Here is a 6390-nt window from a genome sequence, read left to right on the forward strand (position 1 = left end):
TTTTTTGCGAAAAAGTAGACAAGAGTCGGATGATTCTGAGGTCCTGTGTTTGTTTTCATTCTTTGTGTGAAATGGGACCACTGCCTGTAGTATTAAGTTTAAAGAGGAGGGAGTTTTAGGGGAGAGCTGAGATACTGTATTTTTCCATGATTTGTGTTACCAATGAAATATCCATTAAAGACATCGCAGGCAGCTCTAACAATGGAGTTGGGAATAAAATTCCCGGATAGAAAAACAGTATTTGATATTAGCCATGCAGATGGTGAGTGAGTTTAAGAGAAAAGGGAGAAATGTCGAGAAAAGTCTATTGCTAGTGCCTCTGTTGTCCTAGCATGGCTTTGCTTTGGGTGTTCAGATTGCTAATAGGCTGAAACTCACCAGCAGGTGGCAGCTGGAATTAGTTTTGCTATACTAACCCTTTTGTCCTGGGCATAGCTATTTTTATCATGTTACCACCACATGCTAATTTCCACGGGATTTTCTCATTCTTTTTTGGTTTTCTTTCAATCCAGTCCCTCCATTTGGCTTAGATATAGCTTTATATCTATCTTATATCTTAAATATAGATTTAACTATATATAGATGTAGCTCCTTGCAGCCCCGGCATCTGGGGGCATGCTTGTCCCTGGTAGGCTTCAGGGCTGTTTGGAGCCACACCAAAGGAAAGTACTAGCGCTGGCCTTATTGGAATGAAGCCTCACCAACTTCCTTTAACAAGGGTGGGCACCTGGTCTCAAGCAGCAAATCAGTCCCCGTGCATCGGGAGTGGTTGCCTGAATCTCACATTGAGGTAGTTTTGATAAGTTAGTGATTGCAGGTGAGGACATCTTATAGGGCAGTGGCAGTGTTCATATCATTTACCATGTTCACGCTAGAACTTCCTGCTGCTAGGCCTTGCCCATTTGACCTGCCTTACCCTGGGGGTCCTGACTCCAACCTGGATGTTGTCTGGCTCATTATGCTTCTTGGAGTCCTGCAGGTGTGTTGTTCACCTCTTAGAACAAGTCCTGAAGTCACGGCATGTCTGCAGGCATTTGGGTTCACAAGTCACAGCGTGTCTTATTGCTATAGCTGACCCTGAGGGAAGACAAGGGCAGGTTGAGGGTGCTGCAAAGTTAGTGGGAAGTAGAGAAAGGGGACATGTCCAAAGAAGGTCTTACAGAGGGCTGGGAAAAATAGGAGGAAAAGGGAATTGTACAAGATGACGTACCAGAAGAAATTTTTGTAATTGTTTTATGATAACATAATTGTTTTACACTTGTATTCACAGACTCTCTCGGGCTCTTTTCCAAAAGCTGACCATGAAGTTTAACCAGTTTAAGAGCAAACAGGATATTGTTATTTCTTTGACTTTAATGTTTTTAGGAATGAAGATAACATGCTTTTAGGAAAGGACAGAAAACATTAAAAAAAATCCAACTAATAAGCTGTGTATACAATAAAATCTTGGGATGACATGCTAAAAAATATAACTGGTTAACACCTGTAAACGTTTTACAATGCTCTTGCTGCATGTACCTTCAGAAATGTAAGCTTTCTATTAAATCTTACCCCATTAAGTACATTGCTTAACATCAAAGGTTCAGGTTTTATTAGTTGTTTGATTTTGGCCTTAGTTTCTGAAACTGTAAAATAAGGAGTAAGAATTTTTTTTTTAAAGATTTTATCCATTTATTTGAGCAGAAGAAGGGGGAGGGGCAGAGATAGAGGGAAAGGGAGAAGCAGACTCCGGTGCTGAGCGCAGAGCTGAGCCTGAGTGGGGGATGTGATCGTAAGACACTGAGATCAGGACCTGAGCTGAAGGCAGACACTTAACTGACTGAGCCACCTAGGTGCCCCTAAAATAGAGATGATAATACCACCCATCTCAAATGGTTAATAAATAAAAGTGCTTAGCAGAGTGCCTACCTAGCACATTGTAAATGCTCAATAAATATTAGCTTTTATTATTATATCTAATTTACATCTGGGATATGTATTCCAATATAATTTAATAAATATATGGAGTATTGAAATAAACAAGCACTCACAACATCTTGAAATTCTCAGTAAATGGGAAATATTGAGTAATATGAATTTTATTTTGGTTGTATTATATTCAGGAGAGAGAACATCCCTTTTTCAAAACCATATTTACTAATGCTTATATTTTATGCCAATGTAATATCATTACTTCATTTAATCTCTGATGAGAGTGGTGTAGTGTGTTACATGTTGTGGATATATATGGAGTCTGGGAATAAATGTGGGGCTAACCATGACCGAGGCCACCTGTTAGCAGCACCTCGGGGAAGCCTGAGTCCCCAGTGAGAGTGGGTTGTGTTGTTGTCAAACTTCTGAACATTTAAATGATAGTATCATTCGCTACTTGATCTTCAGTGCAACAAAGGGAGAAGCTAAAAAACATTTTTATATCTGGGAACCAAGTATTTTAACCAGAAAGACAGTTTTGTTTCTTTACCGGTTAAATGAATGGACTCTGGAGCCAGAAAGATGTAGGATCAAATTTTGTGTCTGTCATTACTAATAGATCTACTGAAAGGATTACATGAATTCGTCATGAAATGTATTTAATGTAATGCCTCATACATAGAAAATGCTCATTCACTCACCTGTTCATTCAGTAAATAAATGTTTATGGAGTGCCTATGGTATGACAGGCTGGGGTCTAGAAGGTCAATGGTTTGCTGTTAGAACTTGTATTTTAGTGGAAGGAGCTAAAAAGAAGCAAATAAAAAAGTGGTATTGTGGCAGTTCCCCAGGCCCTTCCCCCTTGGATATAGCTGGAGCTTGAAGCATGCAGGGCCTGGGACACTTGCAGACCTGGAACTGCTCTAGGGTGGTGAATAATAGCTCTTAGAGTCTGCAATAAAAAATGGCCTCCAATTAAACTAGATTGCAAAAAAAAAAAAAAAAAGGTGAAGAAGGGGTGCCTGGGTGGCTCAGTCAGTTAAGCATCTGTTCTTGGTTTTGGTCCGGATCATGATCTCCAGGTCGCGAGATCAAGCCCTGCTCTGGGCTCCACACTGGGTGGGGAGTCTGCTTAAGAGTTTCTCTTTTCTCTGCCTCTGCCCCTCCCCCCTCATTAAAAAAAAAGGGGGAAGAAAGAGATGGAAAGAGTAAAAATATTAGAAGAGGCAGAGCCTGGGGAATTTGTGGTGGAAAAAGTACTGGACCACCGAGTAGTGAATGGGAAAGGGGAGTATTTCCTGAAGTGGAAGGGATTGACAGATGCTGACAATACTTGGGAACCTGAAGAAAATTTAGATTGTCCAGAGTTAATTGAAGCATTTCTTATTTCTCAAAAGCTGGTAAAGAAAAAGATCGTATAAAAAGATAATCTTTATCTGATAGTGAAGCTGATTATAGTAAATCAAAGAAGAAAAGAGATGTTGCTGATGAACCAAGGGGCTTTGCCAGAGGTCTTGGTCCCGAACAAATAATTTGTGCCACAGACAGCAGCGGAAAATTCAAGTCTCTCATGAATGGAAAGATTCAGATGAGGCAGATTAGGTGTTGACAAAAGATGCAAATAGGAAGGGTCCTTAAACTGTAATTGCTTAAAAAAAAATTTTTTTTTTTTAAAAGGAGGTTCCATACACAGGTTAGAGCCCAACATGGGGCTTGAACTTATGACCCTGATATCAAAACTTGAGCTGAGATCAAGAGTCAGATGCTTAACTGATGGAGCCACCCATGTGCCCCAACTGTAATTACTTTTTAAAAATTTTAAAAAATTATTTATTTGTTTGAGGGAGAGAGAGTGCAGAGGGCAGAGGCAGAGAGGGAAAAGGAAACGCCCTGCTGTGGAGCCTGATGTGGGGCTCAATTCTATAACCCTGAGATCATGGCTTGAGCTGAAATCAAGATTCAAATGCTTAACTGACTGAGCCACCCAGGTGCCCTGTAATTGCTTTTTTTTTTTTTTTTTTTAAAGATTTTATTTATTTATTTGACAGAGATCACAAGTAGGCAGAGAGGCAGGCAGAGAGAGAGGAGGAAGCAGGCTCCCTGCTGAGCAGAGAGCCCGATGTGGGACTCGATCCCAGAATCCTGAGATCATGACCTGAGCCGAAGGCAGTGGCTTAACCCACTGAGCCACCCAGGCGCCCCTGTAATTGCTTTTTATAAAGAGAGATTAACTTGGCATTTATATATGTATATATAAAATCTGGGTCTTGGTTTTTTTACTTACTAGTATAAGGAAATAAGAAAATCAAGTTTGATATGTTTGTTTTGAAGTAGTATTGGGGGTTTTGTTGGGGATTTTTGCATCTATAGCACTGGTTACTTTGAATAAATAAAAGATTTCTGTAGTTGCTTCCTTTATCAGAAAAGACTATTTGAAAGCAGACAGCACATTTTTTTAAAAAAAGATCTTATTTATTTATTTATTTGACAGACAGAGATCACAAGTAGTCAGAGAGAGAGAGGCGGGGAAGCAGGCTCCCCACTGAGCAGAGAGCACAACGTGGGGCTCGAACCCAGGACCCTGGGATCATGACCTGAGCTGAAGGCAGAGGTTTTAACCCACTGAGCAACCCATGTGCCCCCAAACCAGACAGCATATTATTCCCCTGCATCAGAGAACACCTTTTCTAAATGTTGGGGGAGGGGTGTCCGGGTGGCTTAGTCAGTTAAGCATCTGACTTTGGCTCAGGTCATAATCTTAGAGGTCCTGGGATCCAGCACCCTGGCAGTCTCTGTGCTCAGCAGGAAGTCTGCTTCTCCCTCTCCCTCTGTCCTTTCTCCAAATTGTACTCTCTCTTTTAGGTAAATAAATTAAGTGAAAAAAAAAAAAAGAATAAATGTTGGGGAAAATCTTCATAGTTGTTAATCAGAATTCGTGTTTAAATCTTATATGCCTGAGGACCATTCTGGGTTTTTTGTTTATTTGGTTTGTGTGTGTGTATGTGTGTTTATACTTAAAATATATATGTGAATGGTTTTTCTTTTTCAACATTCACCAAAACAAAAACAACATTTTATAACCACAGATAAGCCTGTATTTCTGGGATGCCATCATTTTCAGCGACCTAAGAAATAAATCGCTTCAAGTTAAATTTAAACTTTTCCTGAATCCTTAACCTTTCAAATTTTATAATTACTTGGACAATTTAAATATAATGTAAATAATTTAAATTGGATAATTTAAAAGCAGCCACATCAGAATCCATATCCATATCCACAGTCACATAAATGCAATTTAATTTGCAAGATCCCTGGAAGGAAAATATTGTCACTGCCAAGAATCCCCACCCAAATGAGAAAACTAGGCAAGTCCTGGTGTGTTTTAGTTAAGTAACAAAACCTAGTTAAATGGACATTTAAAGCTTCTTCCTAATGAACCATCCCTTAAAAAAAATTATTTGGGGCACCTGGGTGGCTCAGTGGGTTGAAGCCTCTACCTTCGGCTCAGGTCGTGGTCTCAGGATCAGGCCCCGCATTGGGCTCTCTGCTCAGTGGGGAGCCTGTTTCCCCTTCTCTCTCTGCCTGCCTCTCTGCCTACTTGTGATCTCTCTCTGTCAAAATAGATAAATAAAATTTAAAAGAAATTATTTGAGAGAGAGATAGAAAGAGAAAGAGCATGAGCAGGGGGAGAGGCAGAGAAAGAAGCAGACTCCCCGCTGAATGCAGAGTCCAACACGGGATTCGATCCCACGACACTGAAATTATGACCTGAGCCAAAATCAAGAGTTGGGTACTTAACTGACTGAGCCACCCAGGTACTCAGAACCATTCCTTTTCAAGAAGTTGAAATCCCTGTGTTGTATGGGCTGAAAGGTCATGATTCATAGAATGTCTAAGACTTTGTTCGTGAAAACCTAATCATAATCAGATGGTTAGAGATGCTGGCAATTTAGGACCTGTAGGAATAAATGGGTGAACAAACTTCTGTAATTGAAAAATTCTTGACCTGATTGGTTTTTGTTTTTACCCCAACCCATTCCTTACGTGGAGGCTTAATCTTCTTACTATTTGAGTTACTGGTTCAGCAGAAACCAGGGAAAACAGTAACTTGGGAGTCATAATGTTATCCAGCTGCATGTTGTTTATTGTAAATACTGATAAGTTGTACTCAATAAATAGTTTTATATTTTTTTAAAAAGTGTTGTATTCCGTGCTATGATGAACAGGGTGAGGGAGGTCCCAGGGCAGAGACTGGCCAGGACATAAATGTTAGTTATTATTATTGCTGCTGCTGCTGTTATTGTTATTATTATTATTCCATTACATACATTAGTTACATTTCTAAATCCATTTTGTTGCGAGAAGAAAAATAAGACAAGTGAGAGGAGAGGGAGAAAGCACAAAAGGAATAAAGGGAAGCTAAGTGGGACAGGAATGAGGAATAGAGAGTGCATTGAACAGAATGAACAGAAAAACCAA

The 6390-nt window shown here is 39.9% G+C and overlaps 1 pseudogene; it reads left to right on the forward strand.

Moving 5' to 3' along the window:
* The first annotated feature begins 3095 nt into the window (after positions 1-3095).
* LOC122899277 lies at positions 3096-4168 on the forward strand (annotated as a pseudogene).
* The last annotated feature ends 2222 nt before the right edge of the window (positions 4169-6390 follow it).

This window comes from Neovison vison, chromosome 2 (genome assembly GCF_020171115.1).
Source record: "Neovison vison isolate M4711 chromosome 2, ASM_NN_V1, whole genome shotgun sequence".
Classification (NCBI taxonomy): domain Eukaryota; kingdom Metazoa; phylum Chordata; class Mammalia; order Carnivora; family Mustelidae; genus Neogale; species Neogale vison.